This window comes from Adiantum capillus-veneris, chromosome 9, assembly GCF_014529385.1.
Source record: "Adiantum capillus-veneris isolate H3 chromosome 9, ASM1452938v2, whole genome shotgun sequence".
Lineage (NCBI taxonomy): Eukaryota > Viridiplantae > Streptophyta > Polypodiopsida > Polypodiales > Pteridaceae > Adiantum > Adiantum capillus-veneris.
In genome coordinates, this window is record NC_140939.1 from 62,992,768 (window position 1) to 63,016,190 (window position 23,423).

Consider the following 23,423-nt stretch of genomic DNA (forward strand, 5'->3'; position numbering starts at 1 on the left):
TGGCTGAGATGCCAGTCTTTCAAGCTGTACCAGTTCAGCCCGCCACCTTTCAGCAGCCTATAGCTGGTTCTAATGGGCAGGGAAGCAACCTACAGGCTATGCAACAGGTCTTCCCACCACCTTCAGTACACCCTGGCTATTTTGGAGGTGGATCCGTATTCCAGAGCATGGCTGGTCATGCACCTGGAAATCAGTTTTACACGCCAGGAACAGTGTTTGGGGGTGCTCAAACGTTGATGCCTAACCCCATGTACAGTGTCATGGGTATGCAACCAGGGTTTCAGAGCACTCAGGGCCAATTTGGGATGCCACAGGCAAATTTTGGTATGGCTGGAATTACAAATCAGTAGCCAAATATGGCATTTCTAGGTCAAGTTGATAGCGGCCAAGGAACACAGATGAACCCTAATAGTGTTCCCATGTTTCAGTCACTTCCATATGACAATTTAACGCCGCTGGAGAGGCCAACTCCGTACAAAGAAGGTGGCAAAGGTGTGTCATTCACGACCTTTACAGGGTTTGATGACAGGAAGAAGGCTCTCTCATTCCTCCAGCAGTTTGACAAGGCCTATGCAGGGGGAAACTTTACAGAGGCTTCAAAGGTCCGCAAGGCAGCCACTTTCTTGACAGGGAATGCGGGACAATGGTGGACAACTTTATTGCTTCAAGGGCAAGCTCCGTCCACATGGATTTACTTCAAGCAGATTTTTGCAGCAGCATGGTTATTTGATGACTTTGAAGTAGATGTCATGACAGAATGGCACCAGCTAAATGCTGCCACTTGCAGAAATCTGGATGATTACAATCGAAAGTTTTGGAAAGCTCTACTTCCAGTAACTTCCTATAGGTTTGTGCCATTGACAGAAGAGATTGAAAAATACTGTTGTGGCCTACCCAAAGGATTGAGAAAATACTGCACGAAGACAAAAGTCACTACTTTGACGCAGCTCATCGAGGTAGCAAACACTGGCAATGGTTTGCTCAAGGGAGAAGATTCTGAATTTAACATTGGCGTCAAGGCAGGATCAGGCAAGAAAAATTCAGCCAAGAAGCACGTTCCCAATGAGGCTCCTAAAGGGACTCAGGAGTCAGCCAACGCAGGGAAAGACAAAGCTACGGCTGAATCAGAAAAAGGACCAGCAAAGAAATGGAAAAGACGTTTTCCTCGCAAGTCAGAAGAGCAAAAGAAGGTCATGAGGACAGAGAACAAATGCTTTTTATGTGAGCAGCCTGGCCACATTGCTTACAATTGTCCTACAAAGAAAAGGCCAGCTGATTCTGAGGACAAGGAAGACAAGAAAGGAAAGAAGCCCATGGCTGGTCTAGTGCTTGATATGGTGGGCGACGAGCCAAATTCAGATGCAAGTGAGCTTTGCAGAGCATGGGGAAAGGTCAGGGATCAAACAGTGCTTATCTTCTTTGATCCAGGTGCCAAAGCCAACTTCATTTCCCCAGAATTGGCTTCAAAGTTGGGAATCAGACCTGAAGAGATGGGGTATACAGCAGAGGCAGGTTTGGCATGTCCTGGCCATACAAAGGCTGTGACACCCATCATTGGAAAGTTGCGTCTACATATCCAGTCCTATGTAGATGTTGAAGAATTTTACATCATGCCACTGGACGGATGTGATGTGTTGTTAGGTATTCCTTGGTTGTTTCGTGTACAGGGAATCATGGATGCCTACAACAAAAAGATCACTGTACAGAGCAGGGGAAAGACTCATATTCTGGATGTAAATCTTAAAGGGGAGTCTATTCCCACTATATCAGCTTCTGCTATTACTTCTGTAATGAAAAAGCATCTTTTTGCGTACTTGGTTTTTGCACGTGAAGTGTCAGATTGTGATGAATCAAATTTATCTGTGCTAGATAAAGAAAGGTCAATGTTTTTACAACAGTATAGTGACTGTTTTTCCGATTCATTACCGTCTCAATTACCGCCAGAGAGACCCGAGGACCATGCGATAGATTTGGTGCCAGGCAGTAGCCCACCAAATAAGCCTTCGTACAGGGTTAGTGCGGCTCAGCAGAAAGAGATAATGGGCCAAGTACAGGAGTTGTTAGAAAAGGGGCTGATTCAGCCCAGCTCATCCCCATTCTGCTCTCCAGTGTTGTTGGTGCAGAAAAAGGATGGCTCATGGCGTATGTGCATCGACTACCGTGCACTGAACAAGAATACCATCAAGAATAGGTTCCCTATACCTAGAATTGATGATATTATGGACAAATTAGAAGGAGTTGCTATGTTTAGCAAGATAGATCTAAAGAGTGGGTACCATCAGATTCGCATTAGATCAGAGGATGTGCACAAGACTGCTTTTAGAACGACGTTTGGCCTTTACGAATTTTTAGTGATGCCCTTTGGTCTCACAAATGCTCTTGCTACGTTCAATAGGATGATGGATAGAATTTTCCGTCCACACCAGCAGTTTGTTGGTACATTCTTTGATGACATGATAGTCTACTCAAAGAATGAAGAGGAGCATAGGCATCACTTGGCCATTGTGTTCAAAGAGCTACGCAGTCATAGGTTGCTCATCAATGCAAAGAAAAGTGAGTTTTTTTCTGGAAGAGATTCACTTTCTAGGACACATTGTCTCAAAGGATGGTGTCAGAATGGATCCTGCAAAAGTTGAAGCGATCAAGTCATGGCCAAATTTGAAGACGGTGCATGATGTCCGAAGCTTTTTGGGACTATGCTCCTATTACAGAAGGTTTATCCGAAATTTCACTGAGATTGCTTCACCTTTACATGCTCTTCAAAAGAAGGCAGTCACCTTTAGATGGACACAAAAAGAGATTTCAGCTTTTAATCTCTTAAAGGAAAAGATGACTTCAGATCCAGTCATTGTGTTGCCTGATCTTAGGAAGTCATTTGTTGTCCAGTGTAATGCCTGCGGTAGTAGCATTGGTGCAGTGCTAATGCAAGATGGCAGGGTAGTAGCCTATGAGAGCAGAATTTTGCAAGGGCCAGAGATGACCATGCAGGTCTATGAGAAAGAGTTACTGGCTGTGATTCATGCGCTCTTAAGTTGGAAACACTACCTGCTAGGTGCAGATTTCGTTGTCCAAACGGACCATCAGACCTTGCGATACTTCTTGACACAGACAAAGTTATCTGAGAAGCATATGCGATGGGCAAATATTTTGTCCATGTTCCACTTTCAGATTGTGCATATGGAAGGCAAGAAGAACGTTGTGGCTGATGCCTTGTCAAGGAAGCCACAAATTTCAGCTGTGTCAATTCCCTATCATCATGAACTTGATGATATGAGGGAACAATATGCAAATGATGAAGATTTTGCAAGGGTCTTCGAGCAACTAATGGATGGACAACGTCATGAACACTATCTTCTCAAAGATGGGTTCATGATGATGCATGGCAGATTGTGTGTCACAAAGCCATTGCGACGCAAAGTTATGGAAGAGAGTCATGTCCCACCGTATGCAGGGCATCGTGGCATCGATGCTACAGTTAAAGCGGTTGAGACATTCTTCTATTGGCCTACATTGAGAAGAGATGTGGATGCCTTTGTGCGAGAATGTCTAATTTGCCAGAAGGTCAAGCTTGACAGGCAAAAGGCACCAGGGTTATTGCAACCACTACCTATTCCAGATAAACCATGGGAAAGTATTGCTATGGATTTAATCTTTGATCTTCCGAGCACGCAGACAGGAAACGATGGTATTTGGACCATTATTTGCAGATTCAGCAAACAAGCTCATTTTATTCCTGTCAGGAAGAAGATAAAACCAGATCAGATGGCACGCTTGTTTATGAGCAATATTTTCAAGTATCATGGCATGCCACAGCCGATTGTTAGCGACCGTGATCCACGCATGACAAGTTTGTTCTGGAGAGGCTTGTTTGAGAATATGGGCACCACGCTCAAATTCTCTTCGTCATTTCATCCTCAAACAGATGGGCAGTCAGAAGAGGCAAATTCTACTGTCCTAGATCTGCTGAAGTGCTATGTGTCAGAGCATAAAGGAAAGTGGGAGCAGTATTTGCCATTGGTGGAGTATGCATACAATAATACAGTGCATTCATCAACTGGCAAGGCACCCTTTGAGATAGTTGAAGGTGGCAAGAAAGTTCCTCCCATACTGCATACAAAGGACAAGATATTTGAAGCAGATAAGTATGTTCAGGACATGGATGAAATGTATAAGAAGGTCAAAGTGGCCTTAGAAAGGACTCAGGCAAAGCAAAAGAAAGCAGCTGATCGTCACCGTCGTGAAGTGGTATATTCACTTGGTGATTGGGTGCTTTTACGCTTTGAAAAGGCAAGGTTAAAGAAGATGAAGGGCAAGGAAAGACTGTTTCCAAAGCTCAGCATGCGTTACTATGGGCCTTTTCAAGTGTGCGACATAATCAGTGATGTTGCATATAGGCTGAAATTGCCTGACAGTTGGAAGATTCACAATGCGTTTCATGTGAGTCTTCTCAGACCCTATGTGGGTGAAGTGCCAGAAGATATGCCAGCTGAAGATCAACCGGAAGTCGAGGAACTTGACGAGATCTTGGTCCCTGAATAGATTTTGGCACACAAAGAAAGGAAAGTGAAAGGCAAGGTTGCTAGGCGTTACTTGGTAAAGTTCAGAAACTATCCACCAATGGATGCTAAGTGGATGGAAGAAGGTGAACTTGCAGAGTCACCAACTGTGTTATTACTTTACCTTGAAGCCTTCGATTTGCAACCTACCTTGACCCCTTGAGTTTCAAAGCTACATGGATTGTCAGTGTGACAATGGCTTCTGAAACAAATGATGTACATGGTATTTAAAGTGAGCTCAAATGAAATACATGTTACATGAATGTTAGAGCTGTACAGATTGTCAGTTTGGCAATTGCTCTTATGGAATGTCCAAAACTTTGGTTAGTGCTATAGAAGTGAGTATTTCTTGTCAATTTGTCAAGGATACAGTGATTGCTTCTATTAAAGAGTACATGTGTAACTGCATTCTTAAACTGTCGGTTTGGGTATGCTCGAAAGTGTTACGGGATCCAACGTGTACTATAAGACAGTGGCAAAATGTGCAGCTACCATTTTGTCATTGGAAAGTTAGTGACTCAAAGCAATGGCAGAGTGCGCAGCTACCACTATGTCATTGGGACAGGGTTCACACGTAGGCAATACATGAGTCGACGAGGTGTTGAATACACCAGGGTTGACAATGAGCATGTATGTGTCGTATATGTGTCGACAGGTGTTGAATACATCAGTGTTGACTAGGAGCATGTACGACATAGATGCAAACGAGGACGTTTGAGATTTCAAGAGGGGGGTATGTGACAAGCGTGTGACTACTATCTATCCTTTTTGTTGATTTCTTTCTTATTATCTATTTACTTTCACTTTTTGGAAACACCCCTCGGGAAATCTAACTGCCGTGCATTGCATAGCTAGTGTGGAACTGTTCAGAGGGAGTCCAGGCCTGAGGGCAAGAGAGCACTAAGGTTGGGCAAGGACTATGGTTAGCCAAGTGGGGTCATTGACTAGCCAAAGTGGAATCCTTTGCTACAGAGGCTACATTTCAGTTCTAGATGTGGCCGGAGTGTACAAAGAGGGTCGGATGACCTAGAAAGATACAATGGCAGCATCTCCTAAAATTTAGGGAACTGCTATTTTGGGACCTGAAAATGTGTTGGCGTCATTACCTCCGGAATGACAAGGGGAACATTTTCTTACTCTGCCGTGAAGTCAACTGGGCAACCGGTTGGGAGATTTTTAGACGGCAACCCCGAAACGGGAAAATGCTTATAAATGTGCCAAGTGGCACATTCTGGTGCACTTGCCTCATGCAACAAGAAGTGGCGCTGAATTTAGGAGTGGGAGAGCCTCATTTTCAGATTTGTCACAGGTTAAGAGCTATGGAGTGCTTGCTTTCCCTCCTATGTACAGTGCGGTGCCAGGAGTGATGCCCTGCACGCTACGCACTGCCCTCTCTCTCCCCTTTGGCAATATGTTATGCCCCTCTAGTGGGCTTTTCATTTGACCAATGTACAATTGTGTGGGTTCATGCGCGATTGCCGAGGCAAGAGCCTCTTGCACAGGTACTGGATTAGCTAGCGGCTAATCCCCCGTAGGTACAGGTTAATTCGGAGAGGTTTCACACTAGAAATCTCGTCCGATTAAAAGGGCAAGTAGCCCTACAGGTGCGGGAGCTCGAGGACTTGCTAAGGATGCGACCGGCACGCGAAACGGAGCCCGAGACAGTAAATTACAGCCTGCTGTGTATTTTTGCAGGTTTAGGGTTTTGGCCCTAAACGGATCCTAATACCCCCAGGAGGTTCGGGGACGCAAGGGGACCGCTGTACAGGCGATCTGGCGCATTTTCAGGGCTGAAAACAGAGAATTCAGTGTGCTGCAGATTCTCGCCAGGTTTTGCAAAGTGCCCGTATGCGTCGGGAAAGTCAGTCAATGCGTGGGAATACTGACTGTGAAGGGTTCTAGTACAATTATGCTGCCGAAATGGGGCTGGAATAGTGGAAATTCAATCGAGTTTGTGCGGGGCAGCTTGTAGGGAACCACAACGTTTATTCCCTCTTTTGAACAATAAAGAAATACCGAAAGGGGCGCCCAAGTTAGGGGCCAATCTGGTATCGGTCTACTCATACAGGCGCAATCTAGCAGCGTGTATCCCTCTCCCCTTTGTTGTGTCTTGAAAGTACAGGTAAAATAGACGACTAATAATGGGTGAAAGCTAAATCAAGGTTTAAAGTAAAGTCTACCGCCCTTTTTGGATTGAACAGGCCGGTTACATAATTCCCGTTACAGGTCTCCTTTGCAAGTGCTCTGTGTGTGTGTGTCTAAAGTAAAGAATTTCGGGTGAAAGCCAACGCCTACCGCCCTACGGGCCGGTTTCAGCTTCTATTAAAGAGTACATGTGTAACAACATTCTTAAACTGTCGGTTTGGGTATGCTTGAAAGTGTTACGGGATCCAACGTGTACTATAAGACAATGGCAAAATGTGCAGCTACCATTTTGTCATTGGAAAGTTAGTGACTCAAAGCAATGGCAGAGTGCGCAGCTACCACTTTGTCATTGGGACAGGGTTCACACGCAGGCAATACATGTGTCGACGAGGTGTTGAATACACCAGGGTTGACAATGAGCATGTATGTGTCGTATATGTGTCGACAGGTGTTGAATACATCAGTGTTGACTAGGAGCATGCTCGACATAGATGCAAACGAGGACGTTTGAGATTTCAAGAGGGGGGTATGTGACAAGCGTGTGACTACTATCTATCCTTTTTGTTGATTTCTTTCTTATTATCTATTTACTTTCACTTTTTGGAAACACCCCTCGGGAAAGCTAACTGCCTTGCATTGCATAGCTAGTGTGGAACTGTCCAGAGGGAGTCCAGGCTTGAGGGCAAGAGAGCACGAAGGTTGGACAAGGACTATGGTTAGCCAAAGTGGGGTCATTGACTAGTCAAAGTGGAATCCTTTGCTGTAGAGGCTACATTTCAGTTCTGGATGTGGCCGTTGTGTACAAAGAGGGTAAGATGACCTAGAAAGATACAATGGCAGCATCTCCTAAAATTTAGGGAACTGCTATTTTGGGACCTGAAAATGTGTTTGCGTCATTACCTCTGGAATGACGATGGGAACATTTTCTTACTCTGCCGTGAAGTCAACTGGGCAGCCGGTTGGGAGATTTTTAGGCGGCAACCCCGAAACGGGAAAATGCTTGTAAATGTGCCAAGTGGCACCTTCTGGTGCACTTTCCTCATGCAACAAGAAGTGGTGCTGAATTTGAAGAGCAAAGAGGCTCATTTTCAGTTTTTGGTCACAGGTTAAGAGCTATGGAGTGCTTGCTTTCCCTCCTATGTACAGTGCGGTGCCAAGAGTGATGCCCTGCACGCTACGCACTGCCCTCTCTCTCCCCTATGGCAGTATGTTATGCCCCTCTAGTGGGCTTTTCAATTGACCAATGTACAATTGTGTGGGTTCATGCGCGATTGCCGAGGCAAGAGCCTCTTGCACAGGTACCGGATTAGCTAACGGCTAAACCCCCCGTAGGTACAGGTGAATTCGGAGAGGTTTCACGCCAGAAATCTCGTCCTATTCAAAGGGCAAGTAGCCCTACAGGTGCGGGAGCTCGAGGACTTGCCATGGATGCGACCGGCACGCGAAACGGAGCCCGAAACAGTAAATTACAGCCTGCTGTGTATTTTTGCAGGTTTAGGGTTTTCGCCCTAAACGGTCCCTAATACCCCCAGGAGGTTCGGGGACGCGAGGGGACCGCTGTGCAGGTGATCTGGCGCATTTTCGGGGCTAAAAACAGAGAATTCAGTGTGCTGCAGATTCTCGCCAGGTTTTGCAAAGTGCTCGTATGCGTCGGGAAAGTCATTCAATGCGTGGGAATACTGACTGTGAAGGATCCTAGTACAGTTATGCTGTCGAAATCGGGCTAGAACAGTTGAAATTCAGCCGAGCTTGTGTGGGGCAGCTTGTAGGGAACCACAGCGTTTATTCCCTCTTTTAAACAATAAAGAAATACCGAAAGGGGCGCCTAAGTTAGGGGCCAATCTAGTGTTGGTCTTCTCATACAGGTGCATTCTAGCAGCTTGTATCCCTTTCCCCCGTGTTGTGTCTTGAAAGTACAGGTAGAATAGATGACTAATAATGGGTGAAAGCTAAATCAAGGTTTGAAGTAAAGTTTACCGCCCTTTTTGGATTGAACAGGCCGGTTTCACTGACCCCAAATCTTTGGAGAAGTAATCACTGGAGGAGGTGAGTGAAACCGGCCCGTAGGGCGGTAGGCGTTGGCTTTCACTCGAAATTCTTTACTTTATACACACACACAGAGCACTTTGCAAAGAGAACCTGCGACGGGAGTTAACACTTGAACACACACACGGCTCGGAAGCTAGAATGCTCCGAGCAGACGCCGACAACCTGTAGGCCCCAAAATTGGCGCCCCTTTCGGTATTTCTTTATTCTTTAGGAGGGTAAATTACAAGGTAAGGTCCTGGGAATCCTTCACGTGTATCCACCTAGATACCATTTGATTTGGCCAAATTTCGGCAGCATAACAGCCCCAAAACTTGCGCGAAACCAATTCCCCTGCTGGAACTCGCTTGCACTGTCGTATACCCTCTGATTCCTGTCCAAAAACAGTAAATTCAGCACGCTGTATTTACTGGTTTTTGCCCTGTTTTCAACCCCAAACAGTCCCCTAACTGTCCTTTGCCAGTGGGGCACGATTCCCAATGATCCTGGCGTCCGTATGGCTGAAAAACAGTCAAATTACAGCGCATACACAGCGCTGATTTTGCACCTGTACGGTGAGGTTATGACCCTCACCAGTGCCTGCTTTGGAGCAGCAGTTAGCTACCCCTGTTCCTGCTCAAGGAGGCTCTTGCCTCAGCACAAAAGCATGAACCCACACAACTGTACATCAGTCAAATGAGTAGCCCTCTTGTGGGGCATCACATAACTGCACGTAGGGGAGAAAGAGAGCAGTATGTAGCGTGCGGGGCATCACTCCCGTCACCATACTGTGCATAGAGGGCAAGGTAAGCATTCCATAGCTTCTGTACCTGTTGCAATCCGCCTGTGGCTGAAAATGGCGTCCCCTTTGATGATATGCAGCTCGTTTTTGCCTCCCAGAGTGGCAGAATCGCTCACAAGCTGACACGTCGCCCAATTTCCGAGTTTGGGCTTTCCCTGCTAAAAATATCTCAACTGGTGCGTCAGTTGACTTCGCGGCAGAGTTGTAAAGTGTTCCCCTAGTCATACCGAAGGTAATGACGCGAACACATTTCACGGCCCAGAATAGCAGTTCCCTAATTTTTAGGAGATGCTTCCGTCGGGCTCCCGCTGGTCTTCTGACCATCTATCCTCATTGGGACCGCATCCAAAAGTGCAATGTGGCCCAACTGTCGGATACTTTCTGTTGGTGATCCCACCTTGACTTTATGCCTTTATTGAGTTCACTTCCTAGTATCCACCAACTTGCTAACTGCGATGGGAGGGACCTGTATGATCTTGCTCTGAGCCTAGACATCCTCTTACCATACGGATTCCAGTGCCGACCAACTTCCCGTCTGCGGGTGAAACTACCGTTCACATTGGCCATACAATGTCCGACCATTTGCAACTTCAAAAAGAGGGTCTCAAAAATTAAACAAAAATCATTGGAAAGAAACCAACAACTAAGGTTAGCAATTGCCACGTCCTCGTGACAGTGAGTGCTCATGGAAGAGACGCCAGGTCTCACCTGAATCTCGACTCAAAAAGAGCTGATACAAATCACGTTCCATCTGGGCTAAAAAGGCCCGCTTCTTCCGTCGCACTAAACGCCGAAGGGCAATCCGAGACTGGCTATATGTAATGACTCCAAGTATAAGCTTGCTCTGAATCTGAACTCTCATCACTCTGCACTCCTCATCATACCAACTATTCTGAGGCATGTTCCCAGAACGTCTTCTCTGATCTGGTTGAGTGTGTGGGTATGCCTCTGTTGCTGCCCCATGCAAAATCTCCGTCAATGGAGTGGTGATCACCTCCACGGTATATACAGGCTCGGCTGCCCACATCCGTCTGTAAATCTCCTCCACATAAACCGAGTCCGTCTATGGTGTAAAAGTATACCCCGTGTGTGAAATCCTCCGTGGTGTCTGAGAGGCACTATACTGGAAAGAGACTGAAAAAGTCGGGAGAGCATTGTGTAGTGTGTTTGAAATAGAACAATCGCTCCAACAGGTCTAGGACCCACACTGAGATCCTAAATATTAGAGATGAAGCTCGGTGAAGTCATGACATAGTCCACTGTATTGGCCCCATGTCTGTGTGGAAAGCATGTGAATCCCCTAGACGAAGGAAAAATCTCTAGACCACTAAGTATGGCCAAACCATGCGTAGTCGTCATCTCCATGACATATCTCCCATACTCTGTGTGCTCTCTATCGTGTGAGTGTATGTCAAGCCCCATCTCCGATATATCCATCTCTCTAAGCATCTCCTCCGAGGTATCATAAAATACCGTTTGGGAGTTGGCCGTCCTGGCATTAAAGTCTCCCAAGAGAATGATATCTCCATCTCTAGAGAACTCCCATATGTCATCATCAAGTATAGAGAAAGGGGATTGCCCTCTAGGTGAGGTATAGACTGATGTGCTAGGGGGAAAGTAACATATAGCAATGTATAAGAATCTGCCTGTCTCAACTCTCAATCTCACCCACATGTATCTCGCCCGGTCATCTCTTCGAACAATCTGTAATAGCGGCTGCAACTCCTCCTTGAATAAGACTACTACACCTCCTGAACCTTGACTCCCATGCTGGGATCTAGCGTCTGGCCAACAAGCTGTCTCCCATAAATAACCAGTCACACTTGGCATCAGCTGTCCAGATTTCTAATGTGTCTCTGAGTAAAAGACAAGGTCTCTATCTCTGAAGCTATCCTCAAAGGCACCCACATCCAGCCTATATGATCCATTACAATTCCATGCCGCTATCCGGAGTGTGGTCCCATATGTCTCGCACAGTCATGTTGTGCGTCTTTCCAAAACCACTACTTTCCCTCCTCTATAAAAGGCTGACTCGTCCTGGCTGACTCGTCCTGGCTGGCTCGTCGTCGCCCTTGGCTCTTCTCGCCCTTGCCCTTGGCAGGCAGCAGGCAGCTCGCCCTCGTCCTTCAGAGGTCAGGGCCCTCGCCCTCGCCCGTGGTAGGCAGCTCGCCCTTGGCAGGCAGCTCGCCCTCGACACAGGACCAGGAGCTCGCCCTCGACACAGTACCAGGAGCTCGCCCTCGACACATGACTTGCAGCTCGCCCTCGACCAGGAGCTCGCCCACGACCTGAGAGAGAGAGAGAGAGAGAGAGAGAGAGAGAGAGAGAGAGAGAGAGAGAGAGAGAGAGAGAGAGAGAGAGAGAGAGAGAGAGAGAGAGAGAGAGAGAGACCACATTGGATGGCGTTTTCCTATGTCTCGTTCAGTCCGATAGGGATGTCCCCTGGCAGCCTAGTTCTTTCTGTGTTAGCAGAGGTCATGTCTCTCTTCTTATGCCACAAGACCTTGCAGTTGAGAGTTCTTACTATGCCTTTGGCCGACTGGTTAGACTTTTTGGATCAGGAGTAGACAAATTACACTATGCTCTTTGTATGATATGACACACCAACCTTGGACAATCTACGGGATGCCCTTGCTACCTTACTTGGCCAGTGGTGCTCTCATCAATTGGCACAAGTCTTTTGGTTTCCTTGTAGGAGTGGATAAGGATTGTCAGTGGGGTGCGCAGGATAATTTTTCTTGGTTACCTAGAGGGGCACACTTGTAGATATTTGGGTTTTCATGTTTGGCATTGATGTGTCAGTTGAGCAGTAGTTTGCGCCCGTACTAGAGTTTATTAGGAAGAAATTATGCCATTGATCATCCTTGCATTTATCTTTGGTTGGTAGAGCCCTTGTGGGGAACATTGTATCAGCTCACCCTTTGTATTCCCTTTGTATCAGCTTTCACCCCACCCCTACCCACTATTTTCTTTTCAGTTCTTTGTACTTTTTGTACCCAGACCTGGTATTACATTCACCACATGTAACCTTTTGGTCTCAGAGCCATTTTGGCCTTTTGAAGACGTTAATATTACATTTCATTTCATCTCTCTCTCTCTCTCTCTCTCTCTCTCTCTCTCACACACACACACACACACACACACACACACACACACCATCTCGCAAGGAATCAACATGCGCTAGGCATACAAGCAGGTAGCACTACCTAATGAGGCTGCTCTGTAGAGGTTTACACACACACACAGAGCTTTCTCCCTGAATACTTAGTTCAGCTCTCTCTCTCTCTCTCTCTCTCTCTCTCTCTCTCTCTCTCTCTCTCTCTCTCTCTCTCTCTCTCTCTCTCTCTCTCCGCTTAGTTCAGCCCTTTCTCTCTCCCATTAGCAATCTCTTGCTTAGAGCTCCTTTGAGAGCAGTGAAGAGCCTACATAGCTTGCGGTGAAGGTGTAGGGAGCCCTTAGAGCTTGTGTGCATCAGAGTTACCGGGGAACAGCATTTTAGGGCCTTGGAACGCCGGAACGGCGTTCCGGCCGGCTGGAAGTTTCTGGAACGCGTCGGAACGGAACGGCGTTCCGGCTGAAAGCTGTCACCGGAACGGGACCACAGGAACGGACTGGAACGGGCCGGAACGGCCCCAACGGCAGTTTTTGAAATTAAAAAAAATGACTGTTGGGCAGCCAACGGCCATTTTCAGCAGTGAAAAAAGTATATAATGCCCCCCTCCTCCCCCATTCTTCACACACTCATCAAGCCTCAAGGCCCATTCTCCCTTGCTTGAGCCTTGCTCTCAACTCTCAAGCCAAGCTCATTCTCCCTAGCTTGCTCTCAACTCTCAAGCCATAGTGTGGCGCCACGGTATGCCTCAAGGCTCAAGCTCTCAACCTCTCTCTCTCTTGGGCTAACTTCTAAGTTCTAACCCTCAACTCTCAAGGCTCAAGGCTCAAGCTCTCTTTCAAGCTCTCACGGAATCAAGCGGCAAGCCTCTCTCTCTCAAGCCCTCTCTCTCTCTCAAAGTTCAAGATCAAGCTCTCTCTTTCACGGATAATCCATCATCCATGGCCTCTTCTTCTCGTTCAACCCCCTCCGTTCATGCGGGCAACACTCAAAAGGCGAAGGAATAGTCGTGGTGGGATGAAGTGACCTCGGAGGGCACCTTGTCGGTGGCGGGAGGTTCTCGTGCATGGGGATGCAAGCTATGCTCTTACACGCGGAAAGGGGGGCATGACAAAGTGAGGGCACACTTTCTTCGAGTGCTGGGACATGAGGTGAAATTTTGTGCCAACGTAACCATCGAGAAGAGGAGGGAGCTCGAGGAAAAGGATCGGCAATTCAACCATAAAGCCAAGCCGGCACGCAAAGGTATTGATCCAAAGACCCTCATTTTCCCTTCTTCCTCTCTACCCGGTGTAGGTTGCATCTTCAAAAGGTCCACTTCGTCGCCAAAAGACCCTTGCCACCTCTTGGGACCCAAAGAAGAAGGAAGAGGTGGATGCGGCCGTGGCCCGATTCTTCTATCACGACCATATCCCATTTGTCGCAGCGAGGTATGTTCATTGTTTTATGATTCATCAATCTTCTCTCTCATTTCTTCCGTTATCGTCGTTTCCACTTTTTTGATACTAACTTCTTCTATGTTTGATCGAAATAGGTCGGAGTATTGGAAAGTCATGGTGCAACGGATAGGAGAGTATGGCACCGGCTATGTGCCGCCATCTTCAGAGGCTCTCCGAACCACCTTGCTCGATCGAGAGAAGGCTATCGTGGAGCAAGCAACCCTCAACATTCAACGTCTTTGGGCAAAACATGGCGTTTCCCTCATTGCTGACGGGTGGAGCGATACAAGGAAGAGATCTATCTATGGTCTCGTCGCATACTCCAGTGGAGAGATGTACTTTGTGCACTCTCATGATGCCACTGAGAGTGGCAAGTCCGCCGATGTCCTCTCTGCAGAGTGGACAGCGGCCATAGAAACCATCGGTGAGCAACACGTGGTGGCCTTTGTCACAGATGGGGAGGCATCAAACAGGGCAGCAACAGCTATCATAGAGGGCCACTATCCGCATGTGACAGTGTGCTTTTGCATGGCACACTGCTTGAACAACCTTCTAAAAGACATCGGCAAGCTAGACTGGATTGCTCTAGTCATTGCTGATGCAGTGAAGATGGTTACTTTCATCAACAATCACAACTTGGTTCGGAGTGAGTACCTCAAGAGGTCGGGTGGCAAAGTGCTTCTAAAGTATTCAGATACCCGCTTCGCATTCAACTTTCTTCTTGTACGCAGGCTGTCTGAATGTCAAAATGCGGTCCGACAGGTCTTTATCAGTGATGAGTTCACCACCTCCCCCTATGCAAAGACAGTTGCAGGGATTTTGTGCAAGGATAAGGCAGAGGATCTTGAGTTCTGGAAGGAGCTCAAGAGTCTAGATGCACAGGTAAAACCGGTGGTTCATTTGCTTCGAGTTCTGGATGGCATGGATCCTTGCATTGGCAAGATTTATGAGGCAATGGACCGCATGATTGAGCAGCTTGCACAGCTTGAGCCGAATGCAGAGCGATATGAGGAGATCCATGCGCTTTGCAGCTCGAGGTGGAATTCATATGCCTCTCCTTTACACGGGGCAGCGAACATGGTGGATCCAGAGTTCCAAGGTGTAGGGCAAGAGACAGATAGTGAAGTCATGAACCAATTTACAGAGATCTTAAACAAGATGGTTCAGGCAGATGGGCGACGCATTGTCAGAGATCAGCTGAGACAGTACAGAGAGATGCGGGGGTCATTTGGTAGTCCAGATGCTCAGAATGATCGCAAGAAAATAGGTTCAGTGCTTTGGTGGGAGGACTATGGCTATGATGGCCTTGAGCTTCAGAGATTGGCGATCCGTATTCTCAGCCAGTCAGTTAGTACCTCATGCTTGGAGCAATTGTGGAGTACCTTTAGCCACATTGCTTCCAAGAAGAGAAATCGGCTCGGAGTGGAGAAGGCTAATGATCTTGTCTTCGTCAGCGCAAATTTGAAAATGCTTTGCAAGAGTACAGACAAACAAACAGATCCTTTTACACAGTGGGAGATGGAGCAAGAGGCTTCTCAGGCGGGTGGAGATGCACATCCACCAACACCAGGTACTTCATCTGTGGCTGAGATCGAGCCGGACCTAGACCTCGATGATGAGGAATGGGAGGGTGTGCATGATTTACAGCCGGCTACTACGGATTGGGAGGCCTCTCTGGCTAGTGGCTCTTGAGTCTTGAGTCTTTGCCATTTATCCACCTTTTTGTATGGCTGCTTGAGCCTTGCCCTCTTTGCCATTTGTAGCTACTAGCATCTTTATGGTATTTGTCACCTTCAGTCTTTTGGTATTGTGGTCACTGAAGTCTGGTTTGAACTTTGCACCCCTTTGGCTTTTTTGTAGCACCTTGGCCGCTGGCGGCCCTTGAGGCTTGTTACTATGTTAGCCATAATTAATTCCAAAGTGTTATCTCTGACTACTACTCTTGCAATTATTTGAGAGCATTGTGTATGTACTATGGGCATTGTGTTTACTCATTGTTGTTCATCTGGCTATGTACTCTGGGCGCCTCACATCCCAATCAAGTCATAATAAGGTTAAATGGTCTTCGAATCGTGTTTTTTGTGGGTATTAGAGTCAAAGGACTCTAATACTACTTGTATTCAAACACATAACGCTAAAAAAAATAATATTTGGGTGTTTTTTTAGCCTGCCGTTCCGGGCCCATTCCCGTTCCCCCGTTCCGCAGGGAGGCCCGTCGCCGTTCCCATTCCGCGTTCCGGGTAACTCTGGTGTGCATCCCTACAGGGAGTAGAAGCACTCAGACAAGCGCAATATTGGCTGCCCATACAAAATTTCAGCATTCCGACGAAGGCCAAAAGCAATTTTCAGCCAAGAAGCACTTTTATGGGTACCCCCTACGCGAGCTGTCACAAACTGATGATGTGGCATGACCAACTAATAAGTTGTTCCAACTTATGGACAACTGTCGAGGGGCCAAAGGAGACACCTAATAAGTTGTCCCAACTTATGGACAGTTGCCGAGGGGCCAAAGGGAGTCGGGACACCTAGGCATTAAAAATAATACGTACGGACTGTTGACGTGGCTGGCTGTACGGACGCCCACCATATGCGTTGTTGACGTGGCAAGTGTACGGAAATCTGCGAATTGCCTTGGCTGTTTTGGGCGGCAGCTCTTGGCACCCGATGCTTTTGGAACTCAAGCTTTTCATGTGAACTGCTTTTCCAAGGCCAAGGGCCCTTAAATAAGGCGCTAGGATCTTTCTATGGCTCATTTAGAGCTGATGAGCCGGTGAGCAGAGGAGAGCCAGGGCAATTGTACTTACTCAAATTGTTAATGAAAAAAGAAATACCGAAAGGGGCGCCAGTCTTTGGGGCCAATCTCTCTGGGCACGGAACTACGCCGGGCTGTGTCAACTCAATTGAAATGTGATTTAATTTTGTGAAGTGTTTTAAGTAAATCTCTTTCTTGTGTCGCGACAAATTCTAGACTTGGGTTCCAAGTTTGTTATAGTGGTATCAGAGCTCAACCGATTTCTCTTCTACAGGGAAATCCGATCCCTTTTCTCGCGGCGTACATGGATTCACCCAAGAATTAGACGACTCCTGCCACCTCAAGAATAGAAGGCAGTACGGAGAATTCGAGTGGATTAGCAGAACTAGAGTACGAGCCACCTCCGCCTATGGAGTACCAGCTTATGGAGATGCAACGTCAACAACATGTTGATGAGTGCGCAAAGCAGATGCTCCAATTTGCAAAGGATCTACAGTATGTCAAATTTTTGGCCCGGCACTTGATGGATGAAGTGCATACTCATTGACAGAAAGCCATTGAGTCACCCATAAAACCGGCCCTCCTACCCCAAGGATGTTTACTGAAGAACTTAACGACGTCATCGAAAAACGAATCAATCAACTTCTAGAAGTGAAGAAGCCATTGAAGAAAGTTGAAACAATTGAAGAAGCGCAACAAGGGGACTGACTACCCCGATCACTTAGGGCCGTCAATCTTCTTTTGCAAATGCACGGAAGCAGAAGAAGCATATACGCTTCGAAGGACTACCCAGTTCTTCTTCTCCTTCTTCTGACAGTTCGGAAAGCTTTTCCTCGACTCTCAGCAAGGAGCACAGAAGGGACAAGAAGTAAAGCAAGAATCAAAGTTTTGGAAAGAACAAGAAAAAGGCAAAGAAAGCAAATCCCGACCCTTTTCTGACAGTTCTACTGAGGAATCATCCTCTGACAGTTCGGACTCCGATGATCACATGTTTTATGCAAAGAAGAAACACTTTTATAGAGCCAACCAGTATGATTTTCTCGAAGACAAGGGCAAAAAGACCAAGGAGTTTAAGGAAGGTGGGCAGTCAATGAAATTTGAGTCCTTTTTTGGATTCCTAGATGCCCCCAAGGCTTTAGCTTTTATTCAGCAGTTTGATATAGCATTCTCTAGAGGGCGCTACCCAGAGCACTCCAAGATCAGGAGGACGGCATCATTTTTGAAAGGACATGCACGAACGTGGTGGTCTTCTTTTGAGGCGAGAAGCCCTGACCAAGTGGTTAAAGCCTTGACCAAGTTAATGAAATTTGAATCCTTTTTTGGATTCCAAGATGCCCCCAAGGCTTTAGCCTTTATTCAACAGTTTGATATAGCATTCTCTGGAGGGCGCTACTCAGAGCACTCCAAGATCAGGAGGGGGGCATCATTCTTGAAAGGAAATGCACGAACGTGGTGGTCCACTCTTCTTTTGAGGAGAGAAGCCCTGACCAAGTGGTTAAAGTTCAAACAACTCTTTATTTCTTCTTGGTTGACTCGGGAGTACGAACGAGATGTGAGAATCGCTTGGAACCATCTTCGGATGACCAAGGGTGACACTTTGGATGCTTATTGTGAAAGACTTTGGGATTCTTTTCTACCGACCTCTTCTTTTAAGAAGGTCACTTTCAAGGAGCAAATTGAGCGGTTTTGATGTGGACATCCCAAGGAGATCCGAGATTATTGCTTTGAGCAGAAATCCGAGTCCATACAACAATTGATGGGACATGCTAAGGGGGGATTCTCGATACATTCGGGTAACTTGACTTACCCTGTGATGAAGTTTTGACACCAAGGACCGGACAGAGTTCAACCAATGACAATAGAAGAAAGAGGAAGTTCCAGAAAAAGAAAGACGCACGACCCCGATTGATCGAGGAATAGAGAACCGAATATCTCAAAGAGGGGAAGTTTTTGACTGCCACACATCTTTGCGAAGTGCTCTAAAAAGGAACAGTGAGGACAATCTCAAGAAAGGCCAGAGAGCTCCAGAGCAATAGAAGAACGTGGCAAAAAAGGCAAGATGAAAGCAGGACTGGTACTAGATTGTATGGGGACCGACCCGAGTCAGATGGACGAAAGCATAGAACTTTGCCTCGCATGGGGCAAAGTAAAACATCAGGAAGGCCTCATCTTCTTTGATGGAGGAGCCAAGGCCAACCTCATTTCACTTGAATTGGCGGCTCGACTTGGAATTACGCCCGACAAGATGGGGCCATAGGCGGAGGCAGTTCTAGCGGTGCCCGGACGGGATGTTGCCATTACACCTGTCATTTGCAAACTCCGTTTGCATTGTCAAGGGTATTTGGGGCACGAGGACTTTTACGTCATGCCTTTGGAAGGGTGTGACGTTCTCCTAGGAATCCCTTGGTACCACAAGAACAACGCCATGGTTGACTATAGGGCCAAGAAAGTGACTTTGACGAATGAGAAGGGCAAGATAATTGTACTTGATGTAAAATTGAAGGGCGAGTCCGTCTTTATTGTATCTGCTTCGGCCATTTCGAAGTTAATTTAATCTAGTCTTTTTGTTTACTCGATCTACTTGAAAGAATTGAATGATGAACTAATGTGTCTGAATTGGATAAAGAACGACAAGAATTTATGCACACATGTTGATTGTTTCTCAGAAGGCCTACTAGGCAAGTTACCCCCACCTCCTCTTGAGGACTACACCATTGACTTGATTCTTGGAAGCACACCACCAAACTGGCCACCTTATTGCGTTAGCGGAGCCCAGAATGAAGAAATCATGAACCAAGCAAAAGAACTTTTAGAAAAGGGTCTCATCCAACCTAGTACATCACCCTATTGTTCTCCGGTTTTGCTAGTACTAAAGAAAGACGGATCTTGGAGAATGTGCATTGATTACAGAGCTCTCAATAAAATCACCATCAAGAACAGATTTTCTATTCCAAGGATCGATGATATTCTTGACAGACTTCAGGGTTCCTCTTGTTTCAGCAAGATTGATTTGAAAAGCGGATATCATCAGATCAAAATAGCTCTGGGAGATGTCTACAAGATAGTCTTTCGGACAAGTTTTGGTTTGTACGAATTTTTGGTGATGCCCTTTGGACTTACGAATGTTCCAGCAACTGTCAACTAAATGGTGGATAGGATTTTCTGAGAGCATCGATCTTTTGTGGGCACTTTCTTTAATGACATTATAGTTTTCTCCAAGAATGAAACAGAGCACCGACACCATTTGCTACAGGTCTTTCAAGCATTGCGCAAGCATAGATTGGTTATCAATGCCAAAAAGAGCAAGTTTTTCTTACCAGAGATACATTTCTTGGGGCACATCGTCTCGGCAAAAGGAGTACAGATCGACTCGGCCAAAATTGAGACTATCCGCGATTGGCATGACCTAAAGAATGTTCATGAAGTTCAAGTCTTTTTGGGCTTGTGCTCTTATTATTGGCGGTTCTTTCGGAAGTTTGCAAAGATTGCCTAACCTTTGCATTTATTGACTCAGAAGGGTGTCCCTTTCTCGTGGGGACCGACAGAGGTGAGTGCTTTTCAGACACTTAAAGAAAAAGACTACTGGACCAGTGTTGGCTTTGCCAGATTTGCAAAAGCCGTTCGAAGTTTATTGTGATGCTTGTGGTTGTAGTCTGGAAGCGGTCTTGATGCAAGAAGGCCATGTGATTGCTTATGAAAGTAGGATGTTTTCACGACCAGAGTTGGTAGCACAGATTTGTAAGAAAGAGCTATTGTCACTGATCCATGCTCTTACACAGTGGCGAGACTATTTACTCGGAGCCGATTTCACAGTTTTTACAGATCATCAAAGTCTACGCTATTTCTTGTCAGTGAAATAGCTTTCAGAAAAGCAGATGCGGTGGGCTAACATCTTGTCATCGTTTCACTTCTAGATTGTCCATGTTCATGGACAGAAAAATTTAGTGGCAGATGCATTATCTCAAAAGCCCTTAGTTATGGCTATTTCCGCAATTCATCATAGAAGCTTTGAGGATATGGTTGACCAGTAAGCAATAGATCCTAACTTTGCGCACATTTTTACTCGGATATAGAATGGGGAGACAGTTCTAAGGTATTCCATACGAGATGGCTACTTGATGAAGAAAACGATCTTGTGTGTTACACAGCCTTTGAGGGAAAAGGTCTTGGCAGAGTGCCATTGTCCACCTTTTACGGGTCACCGCGGCATCGATACCACCTTGAAGGGTGTGGAGCGTTACTTCTATTGACCGAGACTCAAAAAGGATGTGGAGGATAATGTTCACAGTTGTTTAGTATGCCAAAAGGTCAAGTTTGATAGGCATAAGGCACATGGATTACCATAGCGTTTACCCATTCCCACCCGCATGGATTTCATCTTTGATCTCTCGAAGACTCAAAGTGGGCACGATGGCATTTGGATTGTTATTGATAGATTTAGCAAGCCAGCTCACTTCATTCCAGTAAAGAAAACAGTCAAGCCGGATCATTTAGCGAGACTGTTCATTGATCAGATATCCGGTTACATGGCATGCCTGAGACCATAGTCTCCATCAGAGATCCCCGATTATGAGTTTGTTTTAGAAGGGTATATGGGAGAACATTGGCACGCGGTTGCAGTTCTCGTCATCTTTCCACCCGTAGACCGATGGGCAATTTGAGATAGCCAATTTAGTGGTTTTGGATTTATTGAAAACTTACATCTCTGATCAGAAGACTAAGTGGGAAAAATATTTGCCTTTGGTGGAATTTGCCTACAATAACATGGTTCACTCTTCGACGGGGAAGCACCATTTTAGGTAATCGAAGGTGCTAAAAAGGTCCCTCCCTTTCGAAGCACTAAAGACAAGAAGCCTCAAGCACGGCACAAGAAGGCAATAGATCGACATCGACGCGACTTGAAGGAAGGCACGCCTAAGAACATCAAAGGGAAAGGAGTGGCTTTTTCCAAAGTTTAGCATGAGATATTATGGCCCTTTCTAGATTAAAGAAAAGATAAATGATGTATCCTTCAGACTCAAGTTGCCAAATACTTGGAAGATTTACAATGCATTTCATGTGAGTCTATTGAAACCCTTTAAGGGTGAGGTGCCAGTTGATGGGGAGCTTGGTGAGCAACCCTAAGTCGAAGAGAGCGAGGAGATACTCGTTCCAAAACAAATTTTGGCACATAAGGAAAGAGAAGTGAAATGTAAAGTGATTCAATGGTTCTTAGTGAAATTTAAGAACTATCTGGCATTACATGCGAAGTGGACGGAGGAGGAGGACCTAGCAGATACTCCTCAGATTTTGGAACTTCACCTTGAGGCTTTAGGTTTAGCTGCGTCTACTTTGAAAGATCCCGTGGATCAGCAGGGTTGAAATCTGGTGCAGACGGGTGTTACGTGACACATCTAACCCTGTGTACGTGGACAAGCTACTTCATGACAAGGGTTCAGTTCAGTCCAGTCAGTCTAGCTTAGGAAGTGTTCTGGCACTTTTGTGAGTATGTTCGCAGACCGTGCATACCCAGACACTTAGATTAGATGCATATCCTCTGGTTGCACACATCATGATCATCAGATTCCCATCAGAACCCATCAGGAGCATTTTTATAGTGCATAGACCTATTTTCCCTATTTTTGACATTTTTCACTTATTATTTTTAAGTGACTTTTGTTGGGAACTAGGTAGGGCAATTTTGCTAAGCAAGTATATCAAGAAACCTAGCGCTAGCACTTATGAGCAGAAGAGGCAGCAGGAACTTCGGTTCAACAGGGACCTTCTCAGCAGGACCCCCAGCAGGCCTAGCGTTTTTGCATCTGCAAGAAGGCCTAGCGTTTTGCTCCCAGATCGACCAGCATTTTTGCATTTGCAGCAGCGTGGTGACAGCAGAGGACAGATCAGCCATAGCGTTAGTAGTTTGCACCAGCAAATTTCCACAACAGAACAAGAATCAGCCCTAGCATTTTTGCATCAGCCTAGCACCTCAGCGTTTTTGCAGATCTTCGCGACAGAACCAACAAGAAGACCAGCGTTTTCAGTTTTCAGCATAGACACTCCGGAGAACAAGTCCCAAACCTCGTAGGTCTCACCTTCCCACAATAGATCCTCGCCGCACGGTCAGATCCCGCTAAGTTTGCAGTTTCAGCCCGGAAAACACAGATTTCAGCATCTGCGTTTTCAGCACGTCGTTGTGGCATCGTCGCAATCGACATCGTCATTGACATAGAGTCAGAATTCAGCCGATAAAAAATTGCAGATTTCAGCCATTAGCATTTTCAGATTTCAGCCCATCTCGCCGTCGGCAAGTCCAAGCATTGTAGAGATTTGTGCTATCATAAGTAGACCGCTCTCACCATAGAGAATGGGCCTTCGGAGGAGGGTTTTGACAACATTCTGGTGTCGTATTCTTCTCTCTCTATCTCTCAGTCTCAGCACCTTCATTCATAGTGTTTATCCACTTTGTTTGTGATCAATTGCACTCTCTTATTAAAGGAACGGAAGGCTCTTCCTTCCGTAAGTAAAAGGAACCTTGAGCACAATTCGGAGCACTCATCTTGAGCAAAGTTCAACAACCACTTCTGTTGCACCTTACATTGGTATGAGAGCT

At 46.2% G+C, this 23,423-nt stretch overlaps 1 protein-coding gene across 3 annotated transcripts in view; it reads left to right on the top strand.

Annotated features, from left to right (window-relative positions):
- The window catches only part of LOC147450568 (phytochrome 1-like), a 44,124-nt gene that overhangs the window by 9,674 nt on the left and 11,027 nt on the right, over nt 1-23,423 (top strand). The window lies entirely within an intron of this gene.